Source organism: Engystomops pustulosus, chromosome 2 (assembly GCF_040894005.1).
Source record: "Engystomops pustulosus chromosome 2, aEngPut4.maternal, whole genome shotgun sequence".
NCBI classification, from domain to species: domain Eukaryota; kingdom Metazoa; phylum Chordata; class Amphibia; order Anura; family Leptodactylidae; genus Engystomops; species Engystomops pustulosus.
In genome coordinates, this window is record NC_092412.1 from 259,024,157 (window position 1) to 259,043,757 (window position 19,601).

Sequence of the window (19,601 nt, forward strand, 5' to 3'; positions counted from 1 at the left end):
ATCTACCTGCTGGAGAATGGGGCGATATCTACCTGCTGGAGAATGGGGCGATATCTACCTGCTGGAGAATGGGGTGATATCTACCTGCTGGAGAATGGGGTGATATCTACCTGCTGGAGAATGGGGCGATATCTACCTGCTGGAGAATGGGGCGATATCTACCTGCTGGAGAATGGGGCGATATCTACCTGCTGGAGAATGGGGGGATATCTACCTGCTGGAGAATGGGGGGATATCTACCTGCTGGAGAATGGGGCGATATCTACCTGCTGGAGAATGGGGCGATATCTACCTGCTGGAGAATGGGGCGATATCTACCTGTGATATCTATCTATGAGGCTGTGGCAGTGCAGACACTTACCTTCTATGCGCAGGGTAGGGGGTAGGGATCTTCCCTGCGCTGTTACACTGTAACGATGCCTCAGTGTATGTTATATTGTATATTAGATGCGTCTGAGCTTCTCCTCATTGATCCGTTCCCCCGTGCGATATTCCTGCCGCTGCGGTGACATTCAGGATGTAAATGTGAGCAGCCAGACTTTATCTCATTGCACTTTCACCGCTGACAGAGAAGCCATCAGGTTTTACGTGTCGCCCGCGCCCCATCACAGGTGAAGCTGATGAGACACAAATCCCCCATCAACTGTAAAACTTTAATTAAAGTTTGCGTCAGGATGTCATCTCCATCGGCAGCGCGTCCTCCGTGTCACCAGTGACTCTTCCACCTGTGGGAGGAGGCGCTTTCCTCTTACAGTATTATTATCCTTTATACCAGAGATAACATGAAGGGCTGTGGCCAGGCTGCACTCACCGCCTCCACATCCAGGACCAGAGCTGAGCTATCAGAGCCGATGTTTCCTCATCCACTTTGTCTCTTCCTTCCTCCTTTCCTCTAATGTCTCACTTTGCTGACTTTCATCTTGTTAGTAAGACACAGAGACTGAGGTTTACAAAGAAGAGGGGGATCAGCTCTGAGACCAATGCTGAGCGCACGCAGGACTCCTCGTGTACACACAGGGGGCTACTGATTTTCGAAAAGTTTCTTGAAAGGTTTGATACACAATTTACAGATGCCATAAGGGGAAGGAGACTGACTGAGAACCTACTGACTGTATCACTTTAGACGCTTCCCCCCTCGATGGGAGGAGAACGAGCGCCTGACGGTGATCAGTAGAAGAGGGGCTAATAGTCCCCAAAAGTGCACCTAGAGTGCAGAGCGCAGGTCTCCATCATCATCCATGGCTCTGCTCACACCGGTGCTATTTCCAGGACTCCCACTTTTCCATGGAAGTGTCAGGATTGCAAGTCAAGTATTCACACCACTTCTCCATCCACCTGAGGACTCTGGACATCAATGGAGCAGACCCTTGTAGATCAGGGGTGTTAACCTGGCGGCAGAACCCCTTTATCACCTGCCAGAGGGGAAGGAGCTATTTAGGGAACTGTATGTAAAGAGGTAGAACCAAAGTGACCTGGAACCTACTGGAGAATATTTCACTAGAGAAAGAACTGGGGTCTATATTTGCCTCCTCTTTGTTAGTATAGTGACAGACATATAGAGATGAAGCATCATGGGAGATAACATTACTGAATTGCTGCACTTCTTACACAGAGCTATCATCAGTGCAGAATTATGTGAGGACTGGAGGAGTTGTATCCCCAGCCTCGCCCCATTATACAAGTGCCCCGTTACCCATCCTGAATCTTGGAGAGGTGGGGGGGGGACTGGTGAAGTTTTCCGTTTGGTTTCTCCGAGACTCCAGTAGCAAATAGCATCTTCAGTGTCTTCTCAGGTGGATTGCAGGTGCAACGTCTTCCATAGCTCCGGGGCTTAACATCTGCAGAAAATGTGATGAATTTTTTAGGTTGTGGAAAGATTTATAATTCATTGAAAAGACAGATCTGTGCACCTTCTGCAGAGACAGTCGGAGGTGAATCTGCATCCATTCACAAGAATTTGCCTCAAATTAACGGAACACTTAACTCGTGTTATGCGTAGATAATGGCGATAATCTAGAAGTGTGCACCAATGTGAGAACATTAATGGGGGATTTCACAATCAATCACATATGTGTAGGGGGAACAGATAGCGACTTGTGGAGACGCGGTGCCAACTTACTGATCAGGCTTTAGCCAAAAGGGCGGTGTCCACATCGGTTTTCACCCTTTACAAAGATCTTGACTTGACATGATGGGGGCTCAGGGTCCCCAGTGTAGTCCAAGTGTAGGTTATAACTGGTCTGGGCAGGTCCGAAGCAGCAGGGATCAGGCAGAGGATTTTCAATGAATAGTCTACAGGAAGCAAATCCAACAGAATCTCACAAGTTCTAGGTCAGGGCTGGTGGCAACAGCAAAAATCCAAGGCAGAGCCCGAGGTCAAAGTAAGCAGATATGGATCACATTCAGATCAAGCTGGGGCCATCTTCAGAGCAGAATGTAAAATCAGAAGTGGGCAAGGATAGGCAGGGACCACATTAGAACTGGATGTACTGATCCATTAAATTAGAGAGTAAGAAATAAGTCTGCATCTTAGGGAGCAGGTGACATGGACCCAGGAGCATGCGGGGACTCGGCAAACCCTGAAAAGGGATGAGTGTGGGTCTGTGCAAGGTGCCATTACAGAATTACAGATTGTTATCATTGTCAGATCAATGGTGGTCCAATCCAATACCCCTCTATTCATCTGCAGTGTTCAAGTGAGCCTACAGCCATTATATGGTCTACCAAGAACAGTGCCGTACACATTATTGTGGCTGTGCTTGGTATTGCATCTAGGTGCTATTCACTTAATTATAAGTGAGCCGCAAACAGGCCAAGTGTCCGACCTTATGGCCTCCTTAGGAGACAGCACCCATACACCTTACAAACGAGTCGGATTTGTCTCATCCCTTAATACAAGGAAACAAAGACACCTTCAGCTCTGCCTCATGCGTCGCCATATTTGGAAAAATAATAGGACACATTTCCAATAAAATTTGCTGCGATCATGCATTTCAGCTTCTAGTACATGTTGTTTTATGTGTCATGAATAGCAGTCGCTTTCCTAAGTTGCTCCTTAGTTGCCGAATATCTTCTGTCTGTGCCTTTAAGCCGCACGCAGATGAAATATGTTCCACCTTCATGGAGTTTGGGAGTCGCAGAGGTGAGATTGTAAGTTTCTCCCATATTTTTACCTCCTCTTGTCTTTCTTTATTGGCACTGAGCAATGAATCCCTTGCCGCCCCTGTAACTGCTTACAATGGCAACATAGCCGCCTTAAAGACAGCGCTATTAAACAGATATTAAATTATAGAGCGCCTGTTAGAATGGCGCAGAAGGTGTTACACCGCGGCTAATTTTGTGTTTATTGCACTTGCAGAAGCCGCTGCTGGCTGGGGCCGGAGACGCACATACAATGCGATGTAACGAGATTCTGCTCCTTAATGGCTCCATAATGTTGTTTGCTGGATAGAATTTGAGCTGTGAGAGATGACACCAGGCTCGGGGCAGCCGGGGAGAGGCAAAATGAACATTTCAGCATTACAGCCCCTGATCAGTATCTTCTATGGGAACTTAGAGCAGGCCTGGCACAGGCGACATATGCTGCATCGATTTATATCCCCCAATGGCAATTACAGGTCACATTGCACCATTCACGAAAATATCAAAGAATCCACTCCGGCTCTGAGTTACTTGCGTCATGCTGAGATTAATCTAGTGGGGATATGAACTGGGGATTTATATCACTTTTTTTTTCTTTTTGGTAATGGAAGTACAGTATGGAGTGCAATGGAGATGCTAGGATAGGATGACAAGACTGATGGCTTCATCTGGCTGGTGAAGTTGTATTTAGTGCAGAAGATTAGACCAGACCCTCTGTCCCCTCCACAAGCCTCAGTCTTCTTCCAGACCCCCCTGTCCCCTCCACAAGCCTCAGTCTTCTTTTAGACCCCTCCGTCCCTTCCACAAGCCTCGGTCTTCTTCCAGACCCTTCTGTCCCTTCCACAAGCCTCAGTCTTCTTCCAGACCCCCCTGTCCCCTCCACAAGCCTCAGTCTTCTTCCACACCCCCTGTCCCCTCCACAAGCCCCAGTCTTCTTCAAGACCCACCTGTCCCCTCCACAAGCCTCAGTATTCTTCCAGACCCCCCTGTCCCCTCCACAAGCCCCAGTCTTCTTCCAGGCCCCCTGTCCCCTCCACAAGCCTCAGTCTTCTTCTAGACCCCCTGTCCCCTCCACAAGCCTCAGTCTTCTTCCAGACCCTCTGTCCCCTCCACAAGCCCCAGTCTTCTTCCAGACCCCCCTGTCCCCTCCACAAGCCCCAGTCTTCTTCAAGACCCACCTGTCCCCTCCACAAGCCTCAGTCTTCTTCCAGGCCCCCTGTCCCCTCCACAAGCCTCAGTCTTCTTCCAGACCCCCTGTCCCCTCCACAAGCCTCAGTCTTCTTCCAGACCCTCTGTCCCCTCCACAAGCCCCAGTCTTCTTCCAGACCCCCCTGTCCCCTCCACAAGCCCCAGTCTTCTTCCAGACCCACCTGTCCCCTCCACAAGCCTCAGTCTTCTTCCAGGCCCCCTGTCCCCTCCACAAGCCTCAGTCTTCTTCCAGACCCCCTGTCCCCTCCACAAGCCTCAGTCTTCTTCCAGACCCTCTGTCCCCTCCACAAGCCCCAGTCTTCTTCCAGACCCCCCTGTCCCCTCCACAAGCCCCAGTCTTCTTCCAGACCCCCTACCCCCTCCACTAGCCTCAGTCTTCTTCCAGACCCCCTGTCCCCTCCACAAGCCTCAGTCTTCTTCCAGGCCCCCTGTCCCCTCCACAAGCCTCAGTCTTCTTCCAGACCCCCTGTCCCCTCCACAAGCCTCAGTCTTCTTCCAGACCCTCTGTCCCCTCCACAAGCCCCAGTCTTCTTCCAGACCCCCTGTCCCCTCCACAAGCCTCAGTCTTCTTCCAGACCCCCTGTCCCATCCACTAGCCTCAGTCTTCTTCCAGACCCTCTGTCCCATCCACTAGCCTCAGTCTTCTTCCAGACCCCCCTGTCCCCTCCACAAGCCCAAGTCTTCTTCCAGACCCCCCTGTCCCCTCCACAAGCCCAAGTCTTCTCCCAGACCCCCCTGTCCCCTCCACAAGCCTCAGTCTTCTTCCAGACCCCCTGTCCCCTCCACAAGCCTCAGTCTTCTTCCAGACCCTCTGTCCCCTCCACAAGCCCCAGTCTTCTTCCAGACCCTCTGTCCCCTCCACAAGTCTCAGTCTTCTTCTCGACCCTCTGTCCCCTCCACAAGTCTCAGTCTTCTTCCAGACCCTCTGTCGCCTCCACAAGCCTCAGTCTTCTTCCAGACCCTCCGTCCCCTCCACAAGCCACAGTCTTCATTCAGACCCTCTGTCCCCTCCACAAGCCTCATTCTTCTTCCAGACCCTTCTGTCCCCTCTACAGTCTTAGTCTTATTTCTCTATTCACATTCATGCCCCTTTCTCACTTTGTCTTTCCCATCAGGATCCCTCAGTCCTCATCAAGATCCCTCTTCCCCCCTCAACTCCTCTTTTCCTTTCAAACCCCCAGGCTTCCTCCAGAGCCCTCTACCCACCCCTAGATGCCTCCCTTCCAAGTGAGACCCCTCTGGTTCCGTTCAGACCACTTTGCCACCTTGTCTTCTCCACACAGACTCCTCAGTCCTCCTCCAGACCCTCGTGTCCTCCACCTCTGGCAGTGGCCTCTTTCTTTTAAGTACAAAGATGCAGCAAGCCCAATCTCAGGGGTTTTATGGATGATTTTTAGGATAAGTAAAATATACATCATTTTGGGGAAATAGAAGGAGTACCTGCGAGTGCGGCAATGCTGATGGCAAGGTGTCTTGTCTTTAGGACTAGTGGAGGCCCTAATCCTTCACATAGAGTTATGTAGATTAGGGCCAATAGCCGCTATCCTGTGTCCTGTGCCATAGGCACCGATATAAGCGGCTTACCCCCTCATTGTGCACCGTGTGGCAGCTCCTTTACCCTACTTACATGTTCCTGCTGTGCAGGGGATTGATTGGTCTCCGGCCTCGTTCTTTTGGGATGATATCGTCTTTGAGTGAATGTTTAGTGTCACATACCAGCACGGCACATGTTTTTTGGGTGGATAATATTTAGCAATCAGTGTTTTCTAGCCAAACCCCGCTGCTTGTTTGTTTACTGTTCCAGGACACTTGATGGGAGCACCGTGTGTCTCCTCATCCTCTCCGCTCACTATACGATGCCACGTCTCTACTATACAACTCACCACAGACATTGTGCAGAAAGAGCAATGAGACAATGTCAGCGCAAGATGTCTGTGGTCAGAACAGCGGCACCTGTGTACCCTAACCCTAACCCCATCAGCTCAGACATTACACCAGTTAGGCTGCATTCACACTACCGCAAGGGGGACGTATATACGGCTGACTTATATACGGCCGATATACGTCCCCCATAGACGGCAATGGGCGTGCGGCGCCCTATGGGAGCGGTACGGTGCAGCACACGTATTGCTCCGTGCCCCGTGAAAAAATAGGACATGTCCTATTTTTTCAGGGCATATGGCGCCGTGCGCCATATATCCCTATGGAGAGGGGCGGGGGTGAGCAGCGCTCTCCCCCTCCTCCTCTCCCCGCGCGCTGCCGTGTGCCAGCCGTGCTACGGTACGGCGGGCACCGGTTGTGTGAATCCTGCCTTATAGAGATTTCAGTGTGTAGAAGGGTCTTTATAAGAAACACACATCATATATAACACAGCCGTACATCCTGCAAATATAACTGCTATAATACTGCCCCTATGTACAAGAATATAACTACTATAATACTGCTCATATGTACAAGAATATAACTACTATAATACTGCCCCCTATGTACAAGAATATAACTACTATAATACTGCCCCTATGTACAAGAATATAACTACTATAATACTGCCCCCTATGTACAAGAATATAACTACTATAATACTGCCCCTATGTACAAGAATATAACTACTATAATACTGCCCCCTATGTACAAGAATATAACTACTATAATACTGCCCCTATGTACAGGAATATAACTACTATAATACTGCCCCCTATGTACAGGAATATAACTACTATAATACTGCCCCCTATGTACAAGAATATAACTACTATAATACTGCCCCCTATGTACAGGAATATAACTACTATAATACTGCCCCCTATGTACAGGAATATAACTACTATAATACTGCCCCCTATGTACAGGAATATAACTACTATAATACTGCCTCCTATGTAAAAGAATATAACTACTATAATACTGCCTCCTATGTACAAGAATATAACTACTATAATACTGCCCCCTATGTACAAGAATATAACTACTATAATACTGCCCCCTATGTACAGGAATATAACTACTATAATACTGCCCCTATGTACAGGAATAGAACTAATATAATACTGCCCCCTATGTACAAGGATATAACTACTATAATACTGCCCCCTATGTACAAGAATATAACTACTATAATACTGCCCCTATGTACAGGAATAGAACTAATATAATACTGCCCCCTATGTACAAGGATATAACTACTATAATACTGCCCCTATGTACAGGAATAGAACTAATATAATACTGCCCCCTATGTACAGGAATATAACTACTATAATACTGCCCCTTATGTACAGGAATATAACTACTATAATACTGCCCCCTATGTACAGGAATATAACTACTATAATACTGCCCCCTATGTACAGGAATATAACTACTATAATACTGCCTCCTATGTACAAGAATATAACTACTATAATACTGCCCCTTATGTACAGGAATATAACTACTATAATACTGCCCCCTATGTACAGGAATATAACTACTATAATACTGCCCCCTATGTACAAGAATATAACTACTATAATACTGCTCCCTATGTACAAGAATATAACTACTATAATACTGCCCCCTATGTACAGGAATATAACTACTATAATACTGCCCCCTATGTACAGGAATATAACTACTATAATACTGCCCCCTATGTACAGGAATATAACTACTATAATACTGCCCCCTATGTACAAGAATATAACTACTATAATACTGCCCCCTATGTACAGGAATATAACTACTATAATACTGCCCCCTATGTACAGGAATATAACTACTATAATACTGCCCCCTATGTACAAGAATATAACTACTATAATACCGCCCCCTATGTACAGGAGTATAACTACTATAATACTGCCCCTATGTACAGGAATATAACTACTATAATACTGCCCCCTATGTACAAGAATATAACTACTATAATACTGCCCCCTATGTACAAGAATATAACTACTATAATACTGCCCCCTATGTACAGGAATATAACTACTATAATACTGCCCCCTATGTACAAGAATATAACTACTATAATACTGCCCCCTATGTACATGAATATAACTACTATAATACTGCCCCCTATGTACAAGAATATAACTACTATAATACTGCCCCCTATGTACAAGAATATAACTACTATAATACTGCCCCCTATGTACAAGAATATAACTACTATAATACTGCCCCCTATGTACAGGAATATAACTACTATAATACTGCCCCCTATGTACAGGAATATAACTACTATAATACTGCCCCTATGTACAGGAATATAACTACTATAATACTGCCCCTTATGTACAAGAATATAACTACTATAATACTGCCCCCTATGTACAGGAATATAACTACTATAATACTGCCCCCTATGTACAGGAATATAACTACTATAATACTGCCCCCTATGTACAAGAATATAACTACTATAATACTGCCCCCTATGTACAGGAATATAACTACTATAATACTGCCCCCTATGTACAGGAATATAACTACTATAATACTGCCCCCTATGTACAAGAATATAACTACTATAATACCGCCCCCTATGTACAGGAGTATAACTACTATAATACTGCCCCTATGTACAGGAATATAACTACTATAATACTGCCCCCTATGTACAAGAATATAACTACTATAATACTGCCCCCTATGTACAAGAATATAACTACTATAATACTGCCCCCTATGTACAGGAATATAACTACTATAATACTGCCCCCTATGTACAAGAATATAACTACTATAATACTGCCCCCTATGTACATGAATATAACTACTATAATACTGCCCCCTATGTACAAGAATATAACTACTATAATACTGCCCCCTATGTACAAGAATATAACTACTATAATACTGCCCCCTATGTACAAGAATATAACTACTATAATACTGCCCCCTATGTACAGGAATATAACTACTATAATACTGCCCCCTATGTACAGGAATATAACTGCTATAATGTAAGTACTAGACCTGTGGCGGTGGGGGATGTGACATGCAGGTTGTCAGGTGCAGTTATACACATTCATCTCATTTAGCCTTGTAAAATATGTAAATTGTTATTCGGGGCAAAAAAAAAAAAAAAAGAAAGAAAAGAAATAAAATATTATCTGTCTTTTTTCTTTGTTTCAGTGTTTCTCCTCTTTCTTTGTATCTTCCCCTCCGCCTCCTCCTCTTTCATTATAAAATATATTCTACAATAGAGCTTTAGTTTTTTGTGTCACCAAAAAAAAAAAAAAAGGAAAGTCACGCTTGACTGATAGTGCATCGCTTCGGATGGTGAAACATTATGAAAGTTTAATTTTTAATTAAATCTGAAATACCAATTATAACGGAGAGATATTTTAACCTGTTTCCTTTCAGACTGCCTGGAGTTACACGCGGATAGTGAAATCACGGCACCTTAACAAAACAGGGAGATAAAGCGGCCGCCAGCCGGGTAAGTAGCCGCGACCTTACCTTTGTTCCTCTCCACATCGTTATTAGTGTGCATGAAACAAAGAATTTAGTAATTGGACGGAGGTGAAGGAAGAACGACCTCGTGTTGTTACATGAGCAAACAGAAAATTCCTGCAATTTTTCGAAACTATGTAACTGGTTGTGGAGCGGACGCTTCCTTTGTGCCGCTGTTTGTGCCGCTTTATTCCATTTATTTACACGTAAACCATTGACTGATGCGCCAAGCGTTCCCCCCGCATTGTCACCGCGCCGCCCACCGCTCTCCAGAACGAGGGGTCCGTGCAGGTACAATCACACAGGACGCAGAGAAGTTTCTTCCCCAGAATCCTCCGCCGTCTCCAGACTTTGGCACATTCAGCATTAAAGGCGGATTGTCAGGATGTGGATGGGGAGGCCTGAGGTTTCCAAAATAGGAAGTAGAGGCTCTTCACTGCTGTACACAGCGCGGTGGTTGTACTTGGCATTACACATCAGCCCCATTCACTTCATAGATGAACGTGTCATCCCTGCAGGGTGGAAGCCGCACTCACATGACGGATGACACCCGGGAGGGGACGTCAAACCTCTGTTTGTCTGAAACTGATCTCCCATCCTAAGGAGAGATTATATGGGTTTTTTTTTTAAAAACTCGATAACTTTGTTCTTTATGTATTTTCTAGTAGCAGCAGGACTGTGAAAATAGTGGATTTATATTTCAGGATTGTAGTTTTTACAAGTGCTTTGGAGGCATGTCCTCACACTGCTGTGCTCTGTGCTCCCTGTGGCCAGAGTTAGGTACAGGCAGTCCCCGGGTTACGTACAGGTTCAGTTCTGCAAGTTTATTCTTAAGTTGAGTTTGTATGTGTGCACTTTATTATTGGAATCCCAGTCATAATTTTTTTTTGGTCTCTGTGACAATTGGATTTTAAAAATGTTGGGTTGTCATAAGAATCAGGATTAAGAATAAATCTTCCTTACAGACGCCTGTGATAACTGTTACAGCTGATTATTGTAGCCTAAGGCTGAAGTACAGTAATTACCAACATCCAGAGGTCTGTCTGTAACTAGAGGTCGTCTGTAAGTCGGGGACCATCTGTATTGTTTTGGAGTGGTATGTAATCATACCTTTGTACATGATGTTAGCAGGACTGTGAAATATGGGTTTGTAGCTCTCCAAGTGCACAGCGGGAATGTACTCACACTGCTGTGCTCTCTGCAGACAGTGTTAGGCATTGTCACTGGAGATATGTGTAATCATAGCTTTGTGTATGTTGATAGTAGCAGCAGGACTGTGAAGTATGGATTTGTACTGCAGGATTGTGGTTTTTACAAGTCCACTGAGGGTATGTCCTCACACTGCTGTGCTCTGTACTCTCTTTAGACAGTGTTAGGCATTGAACCCTTGAGATATGTGTAAATATAGCTTTGTGAATGTTGATGGTAGCAGCAGGACTGTGAAATATAATGACTTGCATTACAGGATTGTAGCTTTTAGAAGCGCAATGGGGGCGTGTCCTCACACTGCTGTGCCCCCTCACCTAATGCTTCCATCTAGCCGCCCATATGGATTTTGAGTTCACCCGCCACTTACAGAAGTCTATTTTAGTTTTGTGTCTGTTGTACTTGTTTGTGCTTTTTATTTGTAATGTATGATACTCCCATCATCTCTATATACAGGCGGCCCCCTACATAAGAAGACCCGACTTACAGACGACCCCTAGTTACAAACGGACCTCTGGATGTTGTTAAGTTATTGTACTTTAGTCCTAGGCTACTATAATCAGCTGTAACAGTTATCACAGGCGTCTGTAATGAAGCTTTAGTGTTGCTCCTGGTTCTTATGACAACCAAATATTTTTAAAATACAATTGTCACAGAGACCAAAAAAAATTACAATTATAAAATATACAGTTCTGACTTACATACAAATTCAACTTAAGAAGCTACAGAACCGATCCTGTACGTAACCCGGGGGCTGCCTGTATAAATATAACTATAATTAATATTATTATTAGAGGAGGCTACATTGTACATGCATGCATATGGATTGTAGATGATATAAATGCACCAGAGACATGTCCTCACACTGCTGTGCTCTGAGCCACCTCCCCAGGTGCAGCAGGGTTCTGGTTGAATACTACAACGGTCATATACTTCTCTAATAATATTCCCACGAGCCGTTGCCAGTAGTGACACAATGTAGCACTATGTCACAGTTGCCGGGGCTTTTGGGATCATTGGGGTAAATTGTGGTGGATGTTCCATCAGGGTCGGTGCCCCCTCTATAGTAGCGATGTGATGCCCCCTCTATAGCTGCGCTAGATCTTGCCCTGTGTGTTAGGGATGGTTTGTGCTTCACGTACCCCACTGTACCCTTCTGTGCCATCATGGTCATCCAATTCAATGGCCGTATTACCCACAATGGAGAGGGGTGAGGAGCCATATGCTACCCCCGGGTACAGCCCTGGTGAGCACACAACCAGGTGCCAGGGGCCTAAGGTGCGGCCCTAATGTATCTTATCTACATAGCGACACTAAGAAGTAAAATAGAATTGTAAGAAACACCTTCCAGGAACCAGAAGTAGATCCCAAGAGCCGACGTCACTATGAGCGCTGCCTCCATCTTCCCTGCGCTGGTCTATGTGTGGAGCGCTGTCTCCTGCTCAGTCCATGGAGGATTCCATGGATACATTGTAACCAAAATCACTGAACTTACTGAAGGATTGTTATTGTTACTTTTCAGTCATTTTAGTGATTTTTATGTAATAGTCTCTTGGGAATCCCCTTCTTGCTCAGCATGTAGCATATAGGGGTCAGTATCTATCATCAGATACCGAGATTATTGGTCCATCTATTACTGATACAGAGATTATAGGTCCATCTATTACTGATACAGAGATTATAGGTCCATCTGTTACTGGTACAGAGATTATAGGTCCATCTATTACTGATACAGAGATTATAGGTCCATCTATTACTGATATAGAGATTATATCCATCTGTTACTGATACCGAGATTATAGGTCCATCAATTACTGATACAGAGATTATAGGTCCATCTGTTACTGATACCGAGATTATAGGTCCATCTGTTACTGATACAGAGATTATAGGTACTTCTATTACTGATACAGAGATTATAGATCCATCTGTTACTGATACAGAGATTATAGGTCTATCTATTACTGATACAGAGATTATAGGTACTTCTATTACTGATACAGAGATTATAAGTACTTCTATTACTGATACAGAGATTATAGGTCCATCTATTACTGATACAGAGATTATAGGTCCATCTATTACTGATACAGAGATTATAGGTCCATCTGTTACTGATACAGAGATTATAGGTCCATCTATTACTGATACAGAGATTATAGGTCCATCTGTTACTGATACAGAGATTATAGGTCCATCTATTACTGATACAGAGATTATAGGTTCATTTGTTACTGATATAGAGATTATAGGTCCATCTATTACCGATACAGAGATTATAGGTCCATCTGATACTGATACAGAGATTATAGGTCCATCTGTTACTGATATAGAGATTATAGGTCCATCTATTACTGATACAGAGATTATAGGTCCATCTATTACTGATACAGAGATTATAGGTCCATCTATTACTGATACAGAGATTATAGGTCCTTCTATTACTGATACAGAGATTATAGGTCCATCTATTACTGATACAGAGATTATAGGTCCATCTATTACTGATACAGAGATTATAGGTACTTCTATTACTGATACAGAGATTATAGGTCCATCTATTACTGATACAGAGTTCATAGGTCCATCTATTACTGATACAGAGATTATAGGTTCATCTATTACTGATACAGAGATTATAGGTCCATCTATTACTGATACAGAGATTATAGGTCCATCTGTTACTGATACAGAGATTATAGGTCCATCTGTTACTGATACAGAGATTATAGGTCCATCTATTACTGATACAGAGATTAGAGGTCCATCTATTACTGATACAGAGATTAGAGGTCCATCTATTACTGATACAGAGATTATAGGTACTTCTATTACTGATACAGAGATTAGAGGTCCATCAATAGGTGCATCCAATAATAAATGGATTCTACTTAGTCTCTTCTATAGTAGTCCTGACCTTGGTCCATGCACCATTTTCCACCATCCTCCCAGCTGCTAATATTGGGACAATGAGGATGGAGGAGAACTCAGTGTGGACCGTTAGCAGTGATTTTGGCGACTACAACTCTGCATTTGGATAAAGCACCAGATCGCACTCCTCCCGTCACCCTTTGTTTCGCTCTTCAAGGATACAGCGGGACAATGGTACATGGTGTACAGTATCGCTATTTAGGTGCACAATGAAATGAGTCACCGACTTCCAAAATCTGCAGTCTGGATGCACAGCGCCTGTGAATAGACGCTCCCCGCCCCTCACCAGGGCCTATTGTTCGCTGGTCAGGTAATATTTGGGGATGATGTTAAAATTTAGCAGGGGCCCACTCTGTTGCCATTAAATGTTTGATGGGGTAGGGGGAGGAAAGATTCATCCTCATTAGAAGTTGACCTTCACAGCGCAGAGAATGCACTTAATATTGTGATGAATGGAGCGCGCACAATGTGCTTGTAGTTATGAACATTTGTCATATCTCATAAAGCAGAAACAATTTAGAAATCCTTCACTCTTGTGACATAGACCCTTCATTATGTACAGAAGCTCCGCTACTCCTCTTCAAAATCCATCCAGAACTTACAGATGAGCTGTTCTTTAAGTCATAAGGGTGCAGTCCTTGTGTGTAGTCTCTTCCTTCTCTGTAGTCCCTGTGTGTAGCCTCTTCCTCCTCTGCAGTCCCTGTGTGTAGCCTCTTCCTCCTCTGCAGACCCTGTGTGTAGCCTCTTCCTCCTCTGCAGTCCCTGTGTGTAGCCTCTTCCTCCTCTGCAGTCTCTGTGTGTAGCCCCTTCCTCCTCTGTAGTCTCTGTGTGTAGCCTCTTCCTCCTCTGTAGTCCGTGTGTGTAGCCTCTTCCTCCTCTGCAGGCCTTGTGTGTAGCCTCTTCCTCTGCAGTCTCTGTGTGTAGCCTCTTCCTCCTCTGCAGAAATTGTGTGTAGCCTCTTCCTCCTCAACAGTCTCTGTGTGTAGCCTCTTCCTCCTCTGCAGTCTCTGTGTGTAGCCTCTTCCTCCTCAACAGTCTCTGTATGTAGCCTCTTCCTCTGCAGTCCTTGTGTGTAGCCTCTTCCTCCTCTGCAGTCCCTGTGTGTAGCCTCTTCCTCCTCAACAGTCTCTGTGTGTAGCCTCTTCCTCCCCTGTAGTCTCTGTGTGTAGCCTCTTCCTCCTCTGCAGAAATTGTGTGTAGCCTCTTCCTCCTCAACAGTCTCTGTATGTAGCCTCTTCCTCTGCAGTCCTTGTGTGTAGCCTCTTCCTCCTCTGCAGTCCCTGTGTGTAGCCCCTTCCTCCTCTGCAGTCCTTGTGTGTAGCCTCTTCCTCCTCTGCAGTCCCTGTGTGTAGCCCCTTCCTCCTCTGCAGTCCTTGTGTGTAGCCTCTTCCTCCTCTGCAGTCCCTGTTTGTAGCCTCTTCCTCCTCTGCAGTCATTGTGTGTAGCCTCTTCCTCCTCTGCAGTCCTTGTGTGTAGCCTCTTCCTCCTCTGCAGTCTCTGTGTGTAGCCTCTTCCTCCTCTGCAGTCCTTGTGTGTAGCCTCTTCCTCCTCTGCAGTCCCTGTGTGTAGCCTCTTCCTCCTCTGCAGTCCCTGTGTGTAGCCTCTTGCTCCTCTGCAGTCCTTGTGTGTAGCCTCTTCCTCCTCTGTAGTCCCTGTGTGTAGCCTCTTCCTCCTCTGTAGTCCCTGTGTGTAGCCTCTTCCTCCTCTGCAGTCCCTGTGTGTAGCCTCTTCCTCCTCTGCAGTCTCTGTGTGTAGCCTCTTCCTCCTTTGCAGTCCTATGTGTAGCCTCTTCCTCCTTTGCAGTCCTATGTGTAGCCTCTTCCTCCCCTGCAGTCCCTGTGTGTAGCCTCTTCCTCCTCTGTAGTCCCTGTATGTAGCCTCTTCCTCCTCTGCAGTCTCTGTGTGTAGCCTCTTCCTCCTCTGTAGTCCCTGTATGTAGCCTCTTCCTCCTCTGCAGTCTCTGTGTGTCAGTGGGTGTTGGTGGTTGTCAGTGGGTGTTGGAGGTTGTCAGAGGGTGTTGGAGGTTGTCAGAGGGTGTTGGGGGTTATCAGTGGGTATTGGAAGTTGTCAGTGTGTGTTGCAGGTTGTCAGAGTATGCTGGAAGTTGTTGGTGGGTGTTTGTGGTTGTCAGAGTATGCTGGAAGTTATCAGTGGGTATTGGAGGTTGTCAGAAGGTATTGGAAGTTGTCAGTGCGTGTTGCAGCTTGTCAGAGGGTCTTCCCGCTGCACTGGGCATGAACTCTCTTTGATTGAACTGCAGACAAGTGGAATCGGATGTACGTTCCCCATAAAGGAGCACCGGCACCTTCCGCATGTCACGTTATCATTAGCCGCCGTCTTTAAGACTTCTCACAAATGATGTTTGTATTTTGCAAGATTTTGGTAAATGAGGATCTAATTATGCAGACACTTTCATTTCTCCCCCTCACATCTTCCATGAATGTCCTTCTCTAGGGCAGTAATATATTAAATGATTAGCTCCATCACTCAATGATCAAAAAAAGAGAAATTCACATATTCTGTACATTGGAACAACAAAGAAGTTCGTCTGAAGGTGAAACCCTATGGGGGTCATGTATTAATTTGCTTCTGAGAGGGATGAAAAGCAGAAGCAGCCGTCACACGTGTTCAGCCAGAGGTTCAAAGAGACGGCAGATTATACTGTACAGATATAATATGACACCGCGGTTACCATATACACTAGAGTACAACACAATCCTGCCGGCCAGCACCCCCGGGGCGCACCCTGGATCCTGCCCAATTATTAGCTCATCCCGAGATGATAAAAGAAAGGGCGATGGTCTACAACCTCATAGAAATGATATCCCTGCATCCAATGGCATCATTCCCATCAAGATGGCGGGTAAGTCCCATAGGACTGCACTATAGCTCTATAGGGTGCCACTGGTGTCCATCGTAGGCCAGAGCCTAACCTGTTTATCTAAACGGATCTGCCCAGATCTATTAGCCCTCCAGGACCTTCCTCTTCTGTGTGATAGAGCTACAACTCCTTCCATATCTTGGTGCAGTGTCCACATGTCTGATGAATAAAATGTAAGACTTGTAGCGGTGTGGTGGAATCTCCAAGGAGGTGGGAGATCCTGGGAGATAACTAGGAAAAGTATAACTTCCAATGCTCCGGACAGTTTGTAACTCACAGAGACATTCCGTGTACATTTGGTTACTTCCCATTCCAAAAGGAGTAAAGTTTACAGGAACCTGTCCCCAAAGTAGGTGGTGCCACTTACAGTAGAGGTAGGTGACACTGCATAATGTAAGAAGGAGCCAGCACTATACATGATACATTGTAGTCGGGGGTCTAATACAGATTTGCACTGGAGACTAGTAATCTCTGATAAGTGTCTGTGACCCAGGTGGAAGGATAGAGGGGTCCGGGAGATATAACTTCCCATTCCATATCTTTTACTCAGCGCCATTGTACAGCTCCATCCAATATTTCATCTCGTCTTAAAGTTAAATTGTTTCACAACTAATGAAATAACTTTGCTCCATAAGTAACCAATTATTAGATGTGGGTTTCACAAAGCAAACACCGAGCCAACATCTAGGAAGGTATGAAGTTAGCCGTCCTCTGCCGCAGCAGCTGAAGGGAACCTGTCACCACGTTTGCTTATATACAGCCGTGACAGGTTCCTATAGAGCTCTATAACTGACTGACCCCCTTATTTTAGCTAAAAATGATTTCCCTTACATCCACATAAATCACCTCTTATCTTATTTTACCTGGAATCAGAGGGGGCGTGTCCTGCTCAGCCGGCCCCTCCCATCTGATCCTCCCCATGCCTTATGCCTCCTTACTGGTCACAGTTCAAGTCATGTGACCAGGGTGACATCATGTCAGGTCCTTTAGCCTCTTTACAATAGCAAACTGTACCCCATGTATGTATCTGACCACATGAAGTCACAGCAGCCTCCATGGACGTCTACTCCTACTCCTGCTGTGAATTCATGTAATCACATACATGGTGCACAGTTTGCTATTATTAGAAGGGATAGAGACCTGCGATGATGTCTCTGGTCACATGTCATGAATGTAACGCAAGGCACCGTGTAAAATAATTGACACAATGGAGCACATTTACTTAACTGGTTCGGAGGAGTTCCCGAAAGTGCATTGTCCAATGACAATGTGCTGTGCCACGATTCAATAAGATTATGCGTCCGATATCCTGCATGTGTAGCTTCCCCCGCTCAGGTCCGACAGAGTTCACCGTCTTCTTCCTGGTGCATGTAAGTGCATGTATTGCAACACAATTTTAAAGTTAAGTCATGCAGTTTATCTGAATCAGTTGGATCGTCCGACGGCCACAACCCCCTGATTGTGTCGCATGAAAGCCTACGGAAATGTCGGAACATCTGTCCGCAGGACCCATAGTGAATGTGCCCCTCTATGTCTGTAGTTGAATATTAGCAGACGGTCCCTAAGTACAAGGAGGCAGAGAAGGGATTCGAAGAGACACAGAGCTGTCAGTCACAATAATGGGGCGTGTCTCACTGCCAGCTTGAGAGAGAGAAGAGTCACAGCCAGCAGACATAAGTCAGAAAAGCTAATTTGCATATCAGAGAAACAGCTGTAATTAAGGTACAGAGCCTCACTGGCAGCTGATTTTAGGTGATATGGGGAGGACTTGTAACCCTTCATCAGCCGGCATCATTACTCAGGGGGGTCAAAATCTGGTGGAAGTTCCTCTTTACGTTTAGCTGCTCATTGCATGATAATGGTTACAGGATTTTGTGTTATTTTGGCCTCTTTCATGATACACAAAGCTTCTACACTTTATAGACACTCATGGATGTGGATCGAGGTTCTACAACATGGGGCCTAGAGGACCTCTTGTCATATACAGGATAAGACTATCTCGGACCCCCCTCACTCATAGCTGAAGTTACTGATGACCATGTGGCTGCTTGTACCAGCTGATTTTGGGGCTTCCAGCGATACAAGTTTTCCCTCCATAACCTTGTATGATAATGTTCAGGAAGGATTTACTGCATCCCATCCTAAAATGAAGGACCACGATGCAGGAACAAGGGAAGAGCCTATAACTATCAGCGGCAGCAGAGCTCCTGCCGGTCCCTCTCCAGTCCTAGGATTGAGGTCCTGCGTGAGTAACACGGTGCAGGAGCCAGGAGCTGAGATGGTGCGTCTCCTCAATGCTCCCAGTGTGCGCAGCTGCTCCCTGGCAGGAGAGGTGACATTTGTACTTTTTCTTGTACGGAAAGTTTTGCCGGTTGCATATGAGAATAAATCTGAATAAAGCGGCATGGAAAAGCGCTCAGACACGTCAGTAAATATTGAACGCGCTGGAGTTTCTTCTCTTCCGTCAGCTCGATGGCCGGTCCCTCTCATTGCACTGACTGTTCTTGTTGTGCACAGATGCCCCCCCTGTACTTGCTCTCCTGTGATATTTGTCCTGCTGTAATGTGATTGCCACAACCATTTACAGTTCATTTACTATAGGAGCACTTGGAAACATGTTCTTCTAGCACATCAGGGGATATCTGGAAGGTGTGGACCACCGATACGTCCTCACGTGTGCAGGGGCAGGTTTATTGACATCATTAGGGAGACAAGGAAATCCCCAAGACTCCAGAATATGAAATCCTACAGAAGGAGAGGTCATAAGATGGCAGAAAATGTCACTGCTATA

The 19,601-nt window shown here is 45.5% G+C and overlaps 1 protein-coding gene across 7 annotated transcripts in view; it reads left to right on the forward strand.

Moving 5' to 3' along the window:
• Positions 1–19,601, forward strand: part of ZBTB20 (zinc finger and BTB domain containing 20) — a 713,029-nt gene that overhangs the window by 378,226 nt on the left and 315,202 nt on the right. For 5 of the 7 annotated variants that reach the window (XM_072138925.1, XM_072138923.1, XM_072138924.1 and 2 more), the window contains one exon: positions 9,703–9,778. The exons of the other annotated variants lie outside the window; for them this stretch is intronic. The gene's annotated coding sequence lies outside the window, so the exon portion shown is untranslated. The remainder of the gene's footprint in view (positions 1–9,702; positions 9,779–19,601) is intronic. 7 annotated transcript variants of the gene reach the window in all.